General features: G+C 38.9%; 1 protein-coding gene across 1 annotated transcript in view; it reads right to left on the reverse strand.

Annotated features, from left to right (window-relative positions):
- Window positions 1-19,318, reverse strand: part of mettl24 (methyltransferase like 24) — a 46,096-nt gene that overhangs the window by 23,127 nt on the left and 3,651 nt on the right. The gene's annotated exons all lie outside the window — the stretch shown is intronic.

Raw genomic sequence — 19,318 nt, forward strand, 5'->3', positions numbered from 1 at the left:
TGTCTTTACTGACAAGATCGTGTTTAGGTTTGTTGCTGTGGACACGTGTGGCATGGTTCTCTCATGGTTAACGTGGCCTCAACACAGAGGACTATAACTAAGACATTTGACACTTTCACTAACTGATCCTTCTTTTAATCTTCATTGCACATGTACACACACTAGAGCTTATACATATATTTAAAAAAATATATACTTGAGTCTATACAGTGCACACTTTGCTTGACTTTTTACAGGTCTGTACGTAACCCCACACCACTCTGCTAATATGTTATCTGACAACACCATATGTGTTATTTTCTTCTCCACTGAGGCAGATCCTGGACCTGCCAACATACAAAAAATCTGCTTTTGCTTTAATGGCTGCAGAGCTTGATCCACACAACACTTTTCAGTGTTTGGCATCAAGCCTTCAATCGATTTACAGAGTGTCAAAACATCCGAATGCTTGCCTTGCCTCAACCCATCCGTTCTTTTCTCTGCTTCCTTTTATATCATGGCTTCTGTTTTCTTTTGTCTTTCTCGGTCTTCTAATATCCTGTTGCTCTTTTCATTGCCTGTTTTTTCTTTCTTCTAACATCCTGCGTCCCCATTGATTGTTTACTTCTGCTTTCTGCTGGTCTCTATCACTGACCTCAGCTTCGTAGTTAAAAAGGCACTCAGGACCCACAGACACTCACCGGCCACTTTGTTAAGGCCAGAGGTCAGAGGTGAACAGCCAGACTCCTTCGAGCTGTTAAGAAAGTAGTAGTGACCACTCGTTACAAACAGTGCACATGACATCAAACCTTGAAGGCGACTGGCTACTGTAGCAGAAGACCACACTGGGTCACACTTCTATCAGCTAAGAACAGGAAGCTACGGCTAAAGTTTGCGTTTCCTTTCCAAAATTGCACAAAAAAAGATTAGAAAAATGCTGCCTGCACGAGTCTCAATATCTGATGCAGTATTTGGATCAGAAATTGGTGTAAACATCATGAAAGCATGAATCCATCCGCATTAGTATTAAAGATTCAGGCTGGTGATGTATGTGTGTAATGGCTCATTAGTACAAGTTAAGCATTTATGAAATGCCACATCCTACATCCTGAGTATTAATGCTGAAAATGTCCATCTCTAATACATGTTTATATAAAGAAAAATGCGATAACAGACACTGAAAACAGAACAGGTTTTGTTTTTAAAATCTGTATGTGTATCAAGCACAGAAGAGATCATTATCTGACAAATATGCTTGCGCATTATGAGATAATTTGAGTGCTATAGTGGCAGCTATGAGTGATGGGTTGAAGATTCGAAGAGTCAAGGTAAATAGTCATATTGGCATTAAACCCATGGTAAAGCATATGTCTGAAGTGTCTTGAACATAAACTGGTTAATTGGTATAGTCATATATTTACTTCTGGACAAAACATCTCCAGTGGAAATATGCAGCTTCTCAACAAAAAGAGCTCAATTCAATAAATTTAAAGCTATTTAAGCATAAACCATCATCATTAATGTACAGCAGGGCTGCACAGATTTTGTGTTTATTTAATATCAGATGCTATGAGTGTTAACAATCATTGGGCTGTCTGTCTTTTGATTTTTAACTCGTGGAGTATTTGTTGTTTAGATTCCACCATATAATTTTAACTCAGGCCATAAAAAAAAATCTCTCTGGCAAAGCCCCCAGTCTGACAAACAGCCCCTGACAAAAAGAAGAAAATAAAATGCCACTTCTAATTAACATTGTTCCTAAACTGCAGTATTGAAGCCAGGAGGGTTTTACAGAGACAGAAAAACGGCATTTGAAGTACATTTACACGTGTACAAATAACATCTACCTTTCTGCATCCCGGGGACTCCCAGAGCTCTCTGTCTGTGAGCTGCCCTTTTCATCTCCTTACCCAGTCCTCCCTGAACAACTCAGCTGTCAGGCCCCATACATCACCCTGGTACAGGTTGGGACTAGGGTACTGATCAGAGGGCAGATATCTGGGACAATGAAGTCTCTGGGAGGTTGCAGTATGTGCTGTAAGCTGCGGTTGAATAGAAATGGAAGAGGAAAAGGACAATGGGAGGTTCCAAAGTGCTCACACAAGCACGAGTGATCCAGCACTTTACAGCAGAGAAGAAATGGAAATATTTGGAAGCATTTGCCAAGGGAGGAGGTGTCTGTCAAAGATTTTATGGCTACTTTGAGACTTTATGGCAGTGCTGAACTGGAATAGCCAGCCTGACTTGTACAGTGCAAGTTTAAATCTAGTGTGTTTATACTTCCCTCAGAAGTTAAAATGATTTTTGCCTTAATGGGAAATTAAAATAAATTCAATCTTTAATCAATAGGCTTAAAGTGCAAAATAGAGACTATGGGTTTGTGCAGGTTCTACACTGTGCATACCTATCAGGATTTTTTTTTCCAACTGGTGATTATTGCTGAGCAGTGATGCGATTAGTGCTAAACTATGTGTTCAGTCAAGCAACAACAAGTCATCAGCACCTAAGGTAGACAGAGAGAACATCACTCATCAGCGATGCAGCCTTAGTCCTGTGAAATTAGACATAATTCTGTCCTCAGCAAGAGATTTTAAGGTTGTTGCCTTTACATAGATGACATGGTCAGTGGAAATGAATTAAATAGGGGGTTCGTTAATCTGAAAAAAAAATGTACATGAAACATTATAACAAGAAAAGCATGTCTATTGAGGAAAGCAGCAGCCGAAATACAATTACAGCGTCCGATTAAGTGTGTGAACTGAGTGAGGTTGAAGCATCAGGTGAATTGGAAGTGCTGAAAACACTTAAAGATTCAGTTTTACCCTCGAGCACTGAAACGAGTGGAAATGTCTGCGTAAGTGTAAGTGATGAATTAAGGTTGAAGGGTGAGTTAGAGTGGAGGAGCTGAGAGAAATTAGTGTCAGTTCAAGTGTGTCAGCCAAACTTTGTCAGTGGAATGACAACAGGAACTGTAAAGCTTTCCAGAGGCTTGCTGCGGAAAGTCTGAATTTAAAGAAAAAAAAAGATTTCTCACAAAATATTTCAAAGTATGTGGCAGCTGAAATTAAAATCAAGAAGCATTTAAGACATTAAATAAAAATGATGAAGGAGACTGCTTGCCGATTTCGGTGTGAGAGCTCAGTTAAGTTGAAGTATCACTTCAATTAAAAATCCAATGAAATGGTGGAAGAAGTGCTGATATGTGCTTCAGTTTAAGCCTGGCGAGCCGCATGAAGCTGAAGCACAAATGCTGAGACAAGCAGAAGTATCAGATCAGATTTAGCTAAACTTCAGCTGCTGACAGGAGATGAACATGCAGGTATAAAAAAACTAATACGTATTGTTGATCTTTGAAGTTAGAACTAAAAATATATGCAGAACACACATTTTTATTTTTATCACCATAAAATCCCAGAAAATGTTCCAAGAAAATTCTACTTTTCCCTGGCAGGTAGGAAAACCAAACCCCTGGTATGGAAGAGAAGCTGCAGGAAGGGTTTGTGGTCACGGGAGTAGTGACTATGGAAACAAAATGATTTGAGTACATAAAGTAAAGACTGAGCTCTCTGGCAAAAAATGAGCAGCATTAATTTAAAAGAGCACCTTGCCTGCTGCTAACCAGGTGGGTGGGAAATACTTTACTTTAGGGTTTTTGGCAGTCATTGGCACAGATAGCAGGAAGACGGGATATCTTTAAATGTCAGCAAATTCTGGATGAAAATGTCATGCACTCAAATAATGAAACAGATCCGAGACATACCCGAAACACCATCACTGGCAGCTTTTATTATGAGGTGCTCAAATATCTGCACAAACTACTGTTAATGTTTACACTTTCCATGAAATAAAGATTTGAGGGGTTTTTGTATTTCCTTCTTCTTGCGTTAACCCCCCATCCACCAAAAAAAAAAAAAAAAAAAAAAAAAAAAATCAAACAAAGATGGAATTTGCCCTTCTCCACAGCCTGGGAGCTGGGTGTGTTATTGGATCGGTGCCTCTCAGCCTGGGAGAGAGGTGTGAGCAGCCAGGCCAAGCATGAATAATCCCTTGGGGAGAACAGGATGGATGGGTGAACAAGAGATGACTGGATAAAGCAAGAGAGGACTGTCTGCCAGAACAATGAAGGCGGTAAAAAAGAATGGAGAGGTGGGAGGTAAATAACATTGGGTGGAGCTGACAACAAACACACAAATTGTGGAAAAATGAGAAAAAAAGGATGAGTTACACTTTTTTTTTTTTTTTTTAATTGCCTTTACAACAAGAATGAATTAAGTCTGTGTATGTAGCGATCGCTGACAGTGTGGGCAGAGTGTCTGAGAGGACACGGCACAATCACCGCTTGGATAAACAAATTCTCATTAGTGTATCAAATGTCATGCAGGACCAAGCCACAGGTGGGTTGGGTCTGCCTATTTCGAAAACATAAGGTGTCAGAGTGAATGCTGCCAAGTCACTCCTATCCACTGGTAGAGTGCCAGGGTGGCTGAGTGTCAGACCTGCTGCTCATTTTAAGCTATTGCTCTCATCAGAGTCCAGACACTTCAGAAAAATATCACCAGGCTATACAGTTAGGAGGTCAAAGCTTTTAGTTCAACAGCATGTGGACTGTTTTTTAACACCATGAACTGTCCTAAAGTTCAAAAAATGGTCTTTGACGAGGTGTATTTTTCTGACAGCTTGGACGGAAACCCAACAGTATCCAATGGCAAGCGAAGGTCAAGACGTGAAACGGGCAAGTGGGCAGACAGAGAATCTGCAGTTTAATGAAACAGCTGGTGGCTGATTCACATTAACCTCCCTCTGTTTCTGAGTGGGTGGTGAACCCAGGTGTGAGATCATATCAGAGATTTATGTCCCACAGGGTTGTGTTAATGTGGTTCAGGGAAAATGCAGAAAGATTCTGATTTTTAATGGTGTTGTAAACACTGGTGCAATGCAACATTTATCACACGACGAAGCTTGATTTCTTTTAAATTAAAATCTGTAACTACTATGAAGCCTGTTACTAAAGACAAACAAATCTACATAGTACACACATGACTTCAGTGGCAGATGGGGACATTTCTGAGAGTGAAAAATAGTTTCCCCTTCCAGATTTCTTAGGGTTTTGGTTTTTTTTGGACATTTGTGACACTTACATGTTTTAGTTAATAAAGCAAATGTTAATTTTACGCAAAGACAAACCCAAGTAAATATAGTTTTTGATGATGAAAACTTATCCAACCATACCTGGCCCTATGTGAAAAAAGGCTAAACCTCATAATGGTATACTCACTTTTCGTTTTTACGCCAGATTCAAAGAGTTTAACTTTTATCTCGTCAGTTCATAGACTATTTTCTTGCTGATCATCAAGATGTTTTTTGGGGGGGGGTTTGCAAAATGACCCCTTATGTTCTCTTTAGTCAACTGTTTTCACCATGGAACTTTCCCATAGACTCTATTTATACACAATCTCTTTCTTATTGTTCAATAATGAACACTGAGCTTAACTGACATAACCGAGGCCTGCACTTGTCTCGGTTAAGCTGGTATAGAGTGTAAGATATGTACATTAGTAGATCCCACATGCTGATTTTAATTTGAGATACAATGAATTCTGATCCTACGGTCTTACGTACATTGCTGCTAATTGTAATGGTCGGATTCCATAGGTATCCATGTATACTTGGGTTATTTAGAGGAGATGGACGGCCAAAATTATTATATTAAGAGCAAAATCAATCATCTATTTACAGAACTGATAGTCTTTCAATACGACGTGACTGTTCTGAATGGTATATAGAGGATAGAGATGGCACGATACCACTTTTTTATGTCCGATACCGATACCGATATCATAAATTTGGATATCTGCCGATACCGATATGAATCCGATATAGTGTTTTTTAATCAACAAAACTGTTTTTTAAAATATCTTGCTGCATTTTGCAAGTCTGCAAATTCATACTCAAGTTTAAAACAACAACTACACTAAAGCTATTCTGTTATACCTGTATACAAAAAAAATATTTCATAGTTCAGCAATACTGATCAATCTAATAAACTTAGACCTACACCATCCTCCCTGTTCTGGTATTTTAAAGAGTACTTAGCGTAAATATTAAGCAACCTAACTAATAGGGTTCCAACTCCCAGCAACAACAAAAATAAATAAATAAAAAATAGGGAACCACCCCTCACGCGCCACCTCATGATGCTTAATCGACGTAATCAACCTTAATTTGATGCAGTGTGAAAAAAAATGCACAGAAATCAATTATTTTTCAAGAAATATTAAATAGATTCAACATCTTTCTTCAACAGAATTGCAGACTGCACAGATGGTACCTTCCCAAAGTAAAAAGTACTATAGCTTACTAGGGTATATATTAGACTTAATAGTCACTATATACAGTAATTGACTTCTATTCATTTTACATCAAATTAAAACTTTGGGTGTCAGATAATTATTTATTAAAAGCTCGACATTTTAAATGAGAATAAGAAAGAAAAGTATGTCTTTGTGCCCCCTTTTCCCTGTTCATGCCCTATCGGCCCCCCTGGCTAAACTTTGCTAGATCCGCCCCTGCACAGTTACCAGCCGTCAGCTACGTAGAAAAAGATCCTCGAGTAGAAAGAAATATTAAATAAATTCTAACAACAGCTTATCAAGCTTAAACGTGCTGCTGTTGTTCAGCCGCTGGTTTCCTCTTTCTGGTGCAAAGTGGGCCAAAAACAAACCAGAGAGACGGACTCGCGACAGAAAAGCCGATCAGCTGATCATTAAGCAGTTTCATGATTGAAGTAGCAGCCGGAGAGCGAGAGGCAGTCGCTTGTTAAGCTTAACGTGGGAATGCTTTACAAACATTCAGAGATGGACTTACACACTTGCTTTACTTCTCTCGGGGATAACTTTGTCGGAGATGAAATGCCAGGTTGCTAGCGAAGCTCCACATGCTATCCAGACCACCGACAGGTCCCGCATGCCACAGCCGCTCTATCACGTGATGCATACTGCTCCGACTGCTAACGTTCTGAGGTGAGTTACGGCGTGTTGCAAGTTTTGTGAGGTGCTTTCGTGATATTTAATGGATCGGATTACATTTTTTATTTTTCTCCGATATCCGATCCAGTAATTTAGGTCAGTATCGGACCGATACCGATACGTAATATCGGATCGGTCCATCTCTAATAGAGGATAATCTCAAAGAATGATCCTCACTAAGCTCTATCATTCTGACTAATCTGGGATATTGTGAGACTTGGATATAGACCATATACAGTCATCTCTATTCCTCTGGCAGGCCCGGCTCATCGGCCAATCCCAGCTCACTGACAGCGTACAGTGAGAGACAGGGAGGGTATAACAGAATTAAAGTGGAGGATTACACTGATCTTTTTTAATAAAGGCAGTAATCTCAGAAGACTTGAGCCTTCATCTCGAAGGCAGTGGAAGGCTGCAGAGGAGTGGAGGGATACACGAGGAGGAGGGCTGAAGCAAAGCGTTTGGATGAATGACGAAGAGAAAGCAAGAAATTGGAGGTTGAGGCACAGACGGTGAGGAGGGAACGTGAAGATCGTCTTTGTATCCACGCTGTTTCTCATTTGCAGAAGTCTACGAAGCCACATCTGGAATGCGTTTACTGTAAAAGAGAGACTGTAACGTATGAATCATGTGGGTGAAAAAGAGAGAAGCTCTAACTGGAATACAATGCACCCGGTCGATCCCAGAAAACTGTTTTGCTTGACTTTGAGGTTTTGCATTCATGCGCAACACAATGTGTTACATCACAGATATTGCTGCTGGCAGCAGAATTAACCGCCCCCGTGCTGTAGACCAAAGCTGGTCGAACACCGGCACATGTCCATTTTGACTCTGCATTTTGTCATCAATTGCATGGCAGCAGCATTTTGTGTCCGTCTAGTTTAAACCGAAACATATCTGCAAGCAGCACCCAAGTGTTTTGGGTAACAAAGAGCTACATTTCCTTTTTTGCAGGTGTATCACAAGCACACTCAATAAACTGTGCTGGATCCATGAGTCTTTGCAGCCTTGAATTTCAGGAGTAACATAGCAGGAGAATAAATAACAGAAATTGAACTTAACTAGTTATATAAAGCATCAGTTCACCAAGACATAAAAGAACAGGATAGTTTCCTTTAAGTGTCGAGGAACAATGTTAGAAAACCTATCAAGAACTCGGTTGCGATTGCTGACCATTTTCAGCTCAATATTTGCAACTCTGAATGGGAAAGGAGAAATCGAGGCACTCCACAACAAGAGCTTGTTTCTTTGCCATTAAAGCTCAATCTTTTTCAAAGCCACAGCGGCTGTTAGAGAAAGGAAAGGCAGTGGTGTCTGACTTGGTTTGATAGATTCCTATCAGCCAATTGTGGTTTCCAGTTAACACTCAGCACATCCACCGGGTTAAGAAGCGGCTCTTGTCAGAACAGAAGCTGATCACTGTCCTCCCTATTTCATGTACACACACAAGCGTGCATATTTGAGACCTGTGTGTGGTTTGTGCAGTCGTTTGGCTTGTCATGACACATGCTATTAACTTCTATAGGAACCGGCTGTTGCCTTGGAAACGCCTTCCAGTCACATCATGGTAATTTTGCTCATGCATGCATTCATAAACTCAACACAGGTATAGGTGCTCCCATGGACTGAAATATTTCATATATAGCTATTTTGCATAATAGAAAAAAAACAGAGTGACACTGCTGAAAATACCCCGTCTTCTGTCTGGATTGTGTTGTGTTTGAATTGGGCCCTCTTGGCCAGCATCTCAGGAGACAGATGGGGCCTCATTGTTTGCAGTTACAATCTCTTTGTGTGCATGTCTGTGTGTGTGTGTGCGTGTATGTGAGGCGATCTTCCTGGACAATATCCTAGATCTGAGATTTATGTTTGATGTCTGGTTGGGAAGAGCAGAGGGAGCATGCTGAGCACCATATGACACTTTCTTCCGAAGATGGAGTTGGAAAAAAACCCCAAAAAACAAACAAACAGGGAAACTAAGACAGACACATGGAGGCAGCAGTTTCCACTCTTGGCTCTTCCTCATTTTCTTTCTTCCTTTATTCATCTATTAGTCCGTTTGTGTCTTTTGTGTAAATAATTGCAGTACAGAAATGAAAAAAAAGATGGCTATATCATATAGCAGTATACAGATATCTTGAGCTACCCCTCATTTCGTCATCCTTTCTTATTAAAATACAAAATAGTACAAAGATTTTTTGACATTAACATGTGCAAACATACATGGAAATGTTGCATATGAGGCAAAAACAGACTTTGAAAGTTAGCCAACGTTTCTTCTGTTCTAAGTCAAATTGATCCCTCATTTCTTCAAGAATATAGAGGTTTGGGCTCTGAGGGGGGCAGTTCATGACTGATAGTTTGCCATTGTGTGTTTTTCTACCTGAATATAGTTTTACTTGAGTGGCAGTTTGTTTGGGATCAATGTCATACTGAAAGTTGAAATTGTTTCCCTTTTTTACGAATGGCTTGTTTACAGCCATCTACTGTTTGAAGAAGAGTAGATACTTCTGAACCTTTAGTTGATGTATCTTTCAGACCCTCTCTCAGGTTGGACAGGCTGGATTTTTTCCCTGTTTTTAAAGGACAGGACTTTCAGATATTTTTCATCTTCTCTAGTTTTTTAGGTCTGACACTCTTGTGTCCTTCACATGTGCAGTTTCCTAATTTTTTTTAAGTACACACTGCACATAATGCTGAGATATTAAAGATTTTTTTGGCTAATAATGCTTTGGGAATCAGTTTGTTGGAGCAAAAATAATATATTTGTCAAAATGTGTTATCCTTGGCATCTTTCATGGATTCGACTAAAGACATAGGAACAAATTTTGTTTCTGCAACAGGAATTCTCTTTTTAAGCAATAAAGTTTTTTCTTTGTCAAGTTGTCTGTTATGTCTAGACACAACACTTTTTGTGCTTGAATGGTTCATATATGTAAAATGGCTTAAGGAGCAAACGAAATTCCTCGAAAATGGTCAGGTACAAGGACTGGACTGAAAATGAGTGAAAAAGCAGCCAATGACCAAAGACAGCCTGTGAGACCTCCAGAAAGCCTGGAGAACTATTGCTCAGGGAGACCACTTTACCTCTTACTCCTTGACAGCACTGTAAAAAATGTGATTATACTTCAACAAGAGATTCACTGGTGTCTAAAAAGTTGATGTTCTCTCTTGCATAGAACATGGGGTGGCTCAAGACTTTTGCACAGGGCTGTAATTTTAACGATAATCCTTTTTGTGATATTCATGTATAATTGTTTTTTTTTCCTTTGTGTTTCCCATTCTCATTCTCATTTCACATTTGTTTGTCATTAACATAACTTTTATAGAGTGAAAGACTTTAAGGCAGAAACTTCCTTTCCAAACAGAGATAGCACCGATTTAAATGAGTCTCAAAGCAGCTGCATTCTCTTTAAATGATTGTTCTTGAGGTTCATTGGCCTTCTCTGCTGCTGAGTGGTGTCTGCTGCCATATTAGCATGGTGCTACTGAAATTTCTGCTTCATTAACAAGCAAGTGTTTTGCTGACATTCTAAGCACTGCTAGCTTGAAAGCTGAATTCGCAACCTGTGTGTGCATGCATTCATAGATGGGCATTGAAGGTGAGCAGCAAAGATGGGAGTGAGGGTGTCCAGTTTCAGAGGTCAATGCACTTATTCATGACGGTTTGGATGGAGGCTGAGAACTTTCTGGAATGTTCCAGACAAGTCTGAAGGGAGTATTGTGCGATCAGGACATTGGACTCAGATCCTGACACTGAACGCCCTCTGTCCTCCATTGGGCGTCTTTGTGTGATGGCAGCTAGCACACAAAGCAGACTCACTGTAACATAAAGTGCACTGAGTGATTTGTGACTTTCCTCCAGCAACATGTGGTTGGAGGTTGGGTTTGTACAAAATAACACATTTAAAAGTTGAGAGTGAAAGCTCCCAGCTGTTATCTTAACAGTTTGACAAATCAAAAGAGTATTAATATAGCCTTGGCTGCACTAGGCCATGTGCTCTCAGTTGTTTCTCATGGTTTAAAAAAAAAGTGCAGATAGCTTGCTCATGAAAGTAAAATAGTCATATTTCTATAAACTCTTAAGAAAATAGGTAATTGATTATCTGAAAGCTCTCTTTGTGCTCTCCCTGACATAACTTGGCACAACCACGTAGTAGCTTGTTTTCTTTTGGCTGGACTTTGATACTAATCTCATATTGAGAAAAAAAAGCTACGTGCCTGTCTAGAGCTGTTTGTTTTTCTAGGGGATGGTCTACGCATAATCTGTGCTGCAATGTCACTGCAGCAATATGATCCAAAAGTTGAGAAAATCAAAGGTTTTGTATGTCTAAACATATTTACACCCCTTTCTGTGATTTTTCTGCCTGCGGTTAATGCACAACTTCCTATGTAGCCTGCTTGTGAGGTGCTTGTGATCCTGCGGTAAAAGCGGATTATTCTGCTTGTGCTGTTCTCTAAGAAAGATCACTTAAATAAAGTCGGTTTTGCACTCAGTGTGGCAAATGCAAACCTGAAATGCCACAGCAGTGCGCTTGCAAGTTTCAATGAATTAACAACAAAACCTAGATGCTTTCTTAAAAGTTTATAGTTTGCAGATGCATTTGCTTTGCATTTGACTTTATAAATATTCGACTTTAGTTTAGTCAATTGCCCCCCCCCCCCCAAAAAAAAGAACAGGTTTCAAATTGTGAGTTTAGATTGGTGAAAAACACTAAACAAACAAAAAGATTTATGATTAAATCTTTGCTTTGTAAAGTGACTAAGTGAAGATAGTGTCTGCATAGCCTTTACTCAATACATTATTTATGCACAGTTCATCTGCAGAATTGCATGGCAATTGCATTATTTTTTTAAAAGTAATGCAGACTTGATGGTCACTTTGATGGAGTACACTCTGATGTAATGCTATAGGGTTTAGGTATAGGGTAGTAAATGTGCTAAAAACATACCAAGCCACTGGTATGGTTCTTTAAAGCTTCATAGACTGTGCATTAGTGATGTGTCGGTCGCAAACGAAACGGATCTTAGAGCCGACTCTTTGAAGTGAACGATGCGAGCCGTGTTTTTTTTCTTTTTCTTTCTCTCACCCTCTCTCTCTAACTTTTTTTTCCGCTTCACTCCGCACGCGAGCCTCGTGCTTTGCGCTGGGAAGAGGGGGGAGGGCCGGTAGTTACACTCGCAGTAGCACAGGAACAGAGCCGGAGGGAAAGAGAGAGAAAGAGAGCCAGGGACAACAACATCACATTAGAAAGGTATAGTAATCATCCACAACTATTTTCAGTTGCGGATGATAAAGGATTCAGAAAGTTTATTCATGCAGGCCCATATGACAGAGAATGTCCATCCATCCATTCGCTTCCGCTTATCCTTTTCAGGGTCGCGGGGGGCGCTGGAGCCTATCCCAGCTGTCATAGGGCGAGAGGCAGGGTACACCCTGGACAGGTCGCCAGTCTGTCGCAGGGCTGACAGAGAATGTGTATCTTCTTTTTGTTTTCAAATTTTTTCATATTTATATTTGATTGTGTTGTGGTTTGCAGTGTTTTGTGTTGTTTCACTTTAAATTTGTTTAAAAGGAAAAAGCTGAAAATTTAAATAGTTAAAAGTTGAAATGTAAATAGTTGGTTTTTGTATTATATGATTGATTTATTACATTTTATGTGGAGTGAATAAATAAAAGTATATTTACGATGGCCCCTAGAGACAAAGCACGTACAAACTCCGAAGCACGTACAAACACAACAGAATGCTCCAGGATGCTAGGGGGCAGTGTTGAGCTTTTTGTTACCTAGTGGCTACACTAGCCAGGAAGTACCAATAACTGGATTTGGTGTGTGGTAGTAACAGGTAAATGATTTTTTTTTTTAATTATTTGAATATATATGAGTGCTTGTGTATAAATACACAAACAATACACATATGCTTTCAATTGTGTAATTTAAGTGATCTAGGTAGCTCTGTTTTGGAAGTTCAGTTAACGCTAGAAATGCATTTTGGAGTTTGTACGTGCCTTGTCCCCAAGGGCCACTGCATATATTCATATATAAACATATATAAATAAAACCACTTTTTTTTTTTACATTAGTAACTCCTTTTGTGCATAATTTTATATTGTTGTTGATAATAAATTAATTAAAGCAACACAACAACCTGAGTTGCCGGTTGGGAGCCGAAAGAGTCCTGTCATAAAGCTTGTCTTTTTAGTGAGCCGAGCCAAAAGAGCCGGTTCTCTAAAAAGAGCCGGAAATCCCATCACTACTGTGCATACTGAGAAGTTTCTCAGGCACTTTTATCTATATTTATATTTATTTTTGGCAGGTGTGTCAGATTAGCTAAAGTTTATATTGACATTTCTGACAAGTGACTGAAGAGAAAAATAAAGCTCTCTTATTAAACATAAGAAAATGTACAGTGACTACTCAGCTCATGTGTTACAAATTTGTCATTATAAGATTATATACGTTTTTGTGGAGTTCATATAGAGATGTAAATATTTTATCTGCAACATGCAGTGTTGCTAATGGATATGGAATTTTTAGCTTAAGACCAGGCAGGTAATGTACCAGCTTTCTTAGCACTTAGTTCTTGTGACTTCTTAGTTCTCTGAGCATCTCAGTTGGTGCTTAAGGGTGCCAGTGATCTGACTTGAGTCACACCTTTGGGATTATACAAGGTCAACCTCTTTTCTTCTTTTCAGCAGTCTTTTATCTTGCTCTCTCTGTCTGCAGAGGCAAATCTTTCAGTTTTCCGTGACATAAGGAAGGTCATCGGGTGTCTGCTTAAGAAAATCTATGGGACCTGATACCGCCTGGCAGAGATTGAAGCAGGATTGATTTTTTTCTGTTCTCACTTTATCCTAACTCTGAACTAATCAATGCTCAGAAGCATAGTGTTCATTGATAATCAAGCTGTTACCCATTTGAACAAAAGTAATTAAAAATTGCCTTGCAATGAATGAATTTGTGTCTCAGCTAATTAAAAGGATCATTTGAATTAAACTGGAGACTGCTTTGGCTTGTTGGTTGTTTTTGAATATTATAATTATAGGTTTTGAGGCCATATAGTAGCGTTTATTCTATTCCTACAGACAACAAGCATGTAGTTTGCAATTTTGATCATCTTTCACTTTAGTGGTTTGATTTACTCTCATGAGAAAAAGTTTGACACGATCACTGTTTTTGTCTCTCACAGATGTAAATTGATTCATTTTGACTCAAGGCTACAGATAATGTGAATTAGATTTTGGAGCATTTGTCTTTAGATGTCATTTGAAGCTGGAGTTGGAGCAGTCCCATCACATAAAAAATGTTAAAAAAAAACTAAACAAATGCAGTGGTTGAAAAAAAAAAAAAAAACCCCCAAGAGCCAAAAACCTCTGGAGACCTCACTCTATACTCTAAATTTACTTTTAAGGGAATCATAATGTATTTTGCATATATTCCTTTTGTTTTCTTTATAGTGCAGTAAAAATCAGGCAAGGGTAGCATGACCAATGTTTACTGTGATTCCACAAACATTATGTAGGTAGCAGGTAATGGATAATAACTGGACACGAGTAACTTGAGCTTAATATTATAATATAACATTTCTAACTAGGTAGACAGCTCGTTCTCTTTCTCTTGACAATGCTTTCTTTAAAGATATAACATATTTTGGGAACAACTTGAAAGAATGGCAAATAGCGTGATATTTAGAAAGCCTGTATGCCAATATCGTTCCCTACATGTTGTCGACAAATATGCAGTTTTCTACAAGACTGCAAGAAGCACAATAGCGACAACGACAACATCTGACTGCAGCCACAAGACGGCAGTAATGTAAAGGATGGATGCACATATTAATTGGCATGCGACAAGCTTTATGACAGGACTGTCTGAGATGAAAGGAGAGAGGTCAATTTGCTTTGGTACATTTTCACTTATATCTGTTTTTAGATTTGACAAGGCAAGCAGTGCCTGCCTTGCTTGTCCTGATGGAACACCACTGGTAAAATAGTCTAAAATGAAAAGAGAATCCATGGTTCATCTTTGCTTTTCACTAGTGATTTACTGTATTTACAGCCTGTCTGTGGGCTTTGAGGTTCAGTGTGTTTGACATGTGATTGGCAGCCGACCTATCTACAAGTAATCTCTGAATAATGCTGCCACTGAATTCCCGAGTAAAAGCTTTACAGGTCGCAGACTCTCAAAATACATTCACAGTGTGAAATAGGACACTGTGGATATGGAAGGGAGACTTGAGAAGATAGCTATGAAGTGATTTCTGGTACAAGTAGCAATTTATGAATAGTACTCCATTTCTATATGAATTTTGATGATGATGATGATGATGATGATGATGATGTTTTAATATTAAGTGATGGCAAGGTTGGTTTTAGATTTTAGAGTTCATTACAGAGAGTAAATGCAGTAGTAACAATCAGTAATGTCTTTTTTTAACAGGAAGCAGTCAGACTGAGTAGAAAGTGTCCTTAAATTAAAGAAAGTTGCTCCAAGCACAGATTTCTTCCTCTTGCTTCATAGCAAAATTGTGGACTGAAACAACATCACTGTATTAAGATTGATCAGTATGATGCATGCTGTTGTTGCTGCTGAATTTAACTGCGTTTAAGCAGTAAATGATTACAAGTCAATACTTTAAAAAGCATAAGCTCTATTTAATGTTACATTTCAGTGTTATCCATTTTCCTCAGTGCCAGAAGTGTCTTTCTGTAACACAGCTGAAAACTTTCTTAAAACAATATTACTACAGATACACCTCTTAATTCTGAATGCTCTGCTACGCTCAGCTAAAGAATTTTAAACAACACAGTAATTTGTCTTTTCAGTTTATACAACCTCAAAACATCCAGGGGTCAGGGGATTAACATTTCTTTACAACATACTACATCTTTTTATGCTTTTTATAAAGATTATTTATCTAGAAGACTCTTGAGATGGACAATCTACATTGATTGTTGTATTGTTAGGTTTGCTGTACATTTGTAAATGTACATTTGTAAATGTACAGCAAAGACAGCACTGAAGTATTGATCACTGGTAGTGCAGGTGAGCTGTTAATACAAAAACCTATTAGCATCAAAAACCATACTGTACACAAAATTGGACAGGGCACTAAACTACTTCTTAGTCATGCAAAGCTTTAAAGATAACAAGATGTTTAGTCTTCACAACAGATGCAACAAAACTTTGATGCCCAACTCAGAAAAAGTTGATATCCGACCTGAGTGCTTCCTCTCGCCTTAACATCAGCATAAAAACTGTGTGCCAGAAACTTCATCATGCATGTGCATTGTGTAATTATATTATATGGACCATACAGGGAAAAATTGAGATTACATACAGACTCCTAATACTGACAATTTGTTGCACCACTACAACTGCTACACATCAGGATATATTGTTACCACTTTTTTTGTTGCAAACCTTTTAACCTTATTATGGCTACATTATACAATGATGGTATTTGTTACTATTATCCAGTTATGGCAGTGGCGGCCCTTCCTCTCTAACCAATGGGAGGATAGTAGGTCAAAGCAGAATCCGCATAGAAAGAATAGTTGCTTAAATTAGCAGATATAATATGGTGACTTCTCGTGACTTTGCAAGTCGCCAGCATTTCAGCTTGGGAGATGGACCTGCGTTGGAGTGTGTAGGTTATATATTTTGTGTGTGCGTCACTGTGAGAAAAGGCCAGCAGTCTGTTTATTGCTGTTAAAGTCAGGGGGCTGAGTCACCAGAGCCCTGCTGTGTTGGCTCTCTTCTGTCTTTCTTTCTTTAGCCCTTTTCAAACATTGGATATGTAACATTGCTATCCCTGTAAATGTGTTAAATGTGACAGAATTCTGCCATTCAGACACTGGTTTGCCCGTGTTTCCCCTTCCACCCCCGCTGCTGTTGTTTTGACCAGCACATTTTATATGTGTCTATAATTTACCAACTCACCCCTCTGCTCCTTTCCCAGTGGGGAAGAAAGACTGCATGAGGTAAATGATTCAAGAAGACTCACGCGTGTGTGTGTGTGTGTGTGTGTGTGTGTGTGTGTGTGTGTGTGTGTGTGTGTGTGTGTGTGTGTGTGTTTTAACGTGGATGTGTGACAGCCAAGAGATTACATTTCCTTTAGATTGGTTATAAAAAAGACCCTGAGGCTCTAATTCACACTCATACCTGTACAGTTTATTAAGGGAGACAGAATGTGTCAGCAACCGTCTGTTATTCAAGGTGGTAAAGTGTGGTACAGTAGCAACCTCTCCTGTGCTTTACCCTCTTGAATGAGTTTTAAAATGAGATTTGCCTTTTCTAATGACCTCTCACTTCATCTTGCTCAGAAAATGCCTCAAAGCTGAAAATCGTTAATGTCTGACATTTTCAAAGTGTAGCAAAGATGACAGATCAGCAAGTGCTGTGTTTATAAAGCTGTTGTACTTAAGTTGCTGGTGTGCAGTAGCAATATCATCGACCAAGCAGCTAATGTGAAAGAGAAAATATTGTATATGGATTTGTACAGACAGCTATACATTAGATCTGTGTATCATTAAGCCCTAATTACTAAACACAGGCTTTATTTTGTTCTTCAATTATCTTTTACTTTTATTCGCTTTTGCTCAGAAGAACCTAAAAACTGTTAGGCCTTGTGCATTTTTGATTAAATGGATGACCACTACTTTATCCATCCATCTGGGAATCTATCCCAGGTATAACCTGATAACCTTTCAAACCTATCCTCTATTTACAAATTAACATCTTTTGGTAGGGGGATGAAGCCAGATTACTCAGAGAGGCACAGGACACAGAAACTCTTAGAAATTTGACCGGTGGATTTGAACCCTGACTTCCTTGCTATGAGGAAACTGTGCAGCCACCTACTTTGTTCAGTGCTTGAATATTTTGTGATCTAATGACTTGCTTCTTTATCATATATGTGCAATGAGAAGACCTGGAGACCACAATTACTGTAAAAGGCTTAAAATGTAGCTAAGAGGGCCTTAAAGTGCGAACCAAAACTGCATATATAAGTATCTGCACTCAAACATTATTTTCTCTTGCAAACACAAAGCAATAGTTTTAAGTAAAATGAATCTGAAATCTATAAAATCAAAGATTTATTTATTCAAATAACTACAAATTTAGGATAATTTGCTTTGTATAAATGGAATCCATACCAGTCATGTCAATTTCATTTGACCTGATGTTTTACGTTGCACTTCTGTAACAACACTGCACGGAAAATTTACATGTAATCAAATAACTTCAAGTCAGCCATCTGGTAATAAACGTTATGTGACATGCTGAATTGTTTTGTCAAATGTTGTTTCCCTTCTCAAGACTCGTGTTCAGCTGTTGCTTGTAGCATTTTCAGCAGATCTGTTACAGATTTTTAGAATCTGAACACAACAACTGATACTCTAGTCTATTTGTATGGGGTTTATTAATGCACCTCAGTCTGAATACTGCCTCACGTACATGTTATCAATTGTCTGGTCAGAGCTGTTTAGTTTCATGAGTCATCTGTAACATAGATGCAGTCACATGCCCCTTCTTTTATGTAATTCGTGAAGATCATCCAGCCATATGAAGAGGTATAAAAGTACGATTATCTTTACTAATTATCAATTACCTTCACCGCAGCTCACAAGGAGGTAAAAGTGTGAATGAAACCAGTTGTGTTCATGGTAGGTGTAACACTTTCCACAATAGTGGCATTAATACCATCCATCTTCTTCTGCTTACCCAATTTAGCATCAGCTGGAGACTATCCCAACAGCCATAGGGTGCAAAGAAGAGTGCAGCTTGGTCAGATTGCCAGTTTGTTGCATGCCTAACACAGAGAGAGACAACCATTTGCACTCACATTCACACCTATGGGCATTTCAGAATAACTAATTAACCTAACCCCACTAAGTGCATGTCTTTGGAGTATGACAGGTAGCCAGAGTACCCACAAACAACATGCAAACGCCACACAGAAAGGCCCCAGGCTTTGTGCCGCCGTGGTGCCTTAACTGATACCCAGATCTTTTAAATGGCATAGAAAGGTGGACTGGGATAAGGTCTACATGCTCTCATTTTTACAGTACCAGGAAATGCTGAACTGAACAAATCATTCAGTACATAAATTCCTAAATCAGTGAGCGCTTATAAAAGCACAATGCTTTACAAAGCCTCACCGGAAATTAGGTTTTAAAATGTAATTTTCCTTACGGCAGCCTGCAGCTTTTTATTTTATTTTATCTGAGTTGCATGAATATGTTCAGGGAGAAGAAAGCAGTATGCTAGTGAGACAGCAAGAGAGCGATGTTCAAGGAAAAGAGAGAA

This window comes from Rhamphochromis longiceps, linkage group LG15 (assembly GCF_057381845.1).
Source record: "Rhamphochromis longiceps isolate RC_006_pf linkage group LG15, R_longiceps_female_GT1.1, whole genome shotgun sequence".
Classification (NCBI taxonomy): Eukaryota; Metazoa; Chordata; class Actinopteri; order Cichliformes; family Cichlidae; genus Rhamphochromis; species Rhamphochromis longiceps.